The 763-nt window shown below is 47.2% G+C and overlaps 1 pseudogene; it reads left to right on the plus strand.

The window, feature by feature from the left end:
- The first annotated feature begins 437 nt into the window (after positions 1-437).
- LOC112469470 lies at positions 438-556 on the plus strand (annotated as a pseudogene).
- The last annotated feature ends 207 nt before the right edge of the window (positions 557-763 follow it).

The raw sequence follows: 763 nt of genomic DNA on the forward strand, positions 1-763 counted from the left end.
GGTATAAAATCAGCACATGACCACTGATTCCTGCCTACGTGGGTACTAGACGGAGATGACGTGTTTTGACTATGATGCGAGGCTTTGTTCAGGTTTATGGAAATATGTCAGTTGGAAGTTCCTAAACAGAGGTGCTACTTTCATGAACATCAAGAGGCAACGAGGAAGGGAAAAGCAGGGGGAAAGTGGTCCAAATGAATGTCAAGGGCAGATGGAGCAAATTGGGCGTGACAGATGAATGACTGCTTGCCCATAAAGCAAGGGGGCATTATGACTTTATCTTCTCTCCCTAGTGCCCTTATTCTTCCTCCTTGGTTGGCAGGAGTGGGTGAGGTGTGGAAACCCATGTGGGGGTGGAGGGGAATCCCTAGGTTTATCACCCTTAGGGACTTATTCTCATACTTGAGTGTGCATAAGAATCATACAAAGAACTTGCTTACTATGGCCATGCCACTCTGAACAAGCCCAATCTCATCTGATCTTGGAAGCTAAGCAGGGTTGGGCCTGGTTAGTACTTGGATGGGAGACCACCTAGGAAGACCAGGTGCTGTAAGCATAAAAAATAAAAAATAAAAAATAAGGGATTGTAAGCTGACAAGGTCCTTGCAATCTATGAGGTCAACCAAGGGTTGTCTCGCCTAAATAAAAAAAGAACATACTAAAAAGGTAGAGCCCCAGGAGCCAGCCCCAGAGACTCTGACTCAAGGGCTCCCCAGGACAAGGCCCAGGAACCTGCATTTTCGCAAGCCCCAGCTCCTCCCAG

The sequence above is a fragment of the Pteropus alecto genome, unplaced genomic scaffold (assembly GCF_000325575.1).
Source record: "Pteropus alecto unplaced genomic scaffold, ASM32557v1 scaffold146, whole genome shotgun sequence".
Classification (NCBI taxonomy): Eukaryota; Metazoa; Chordata; class Mammalia; order Chiroptera; family Pteropodidae; genus Pteropus; species Pteropus alecto.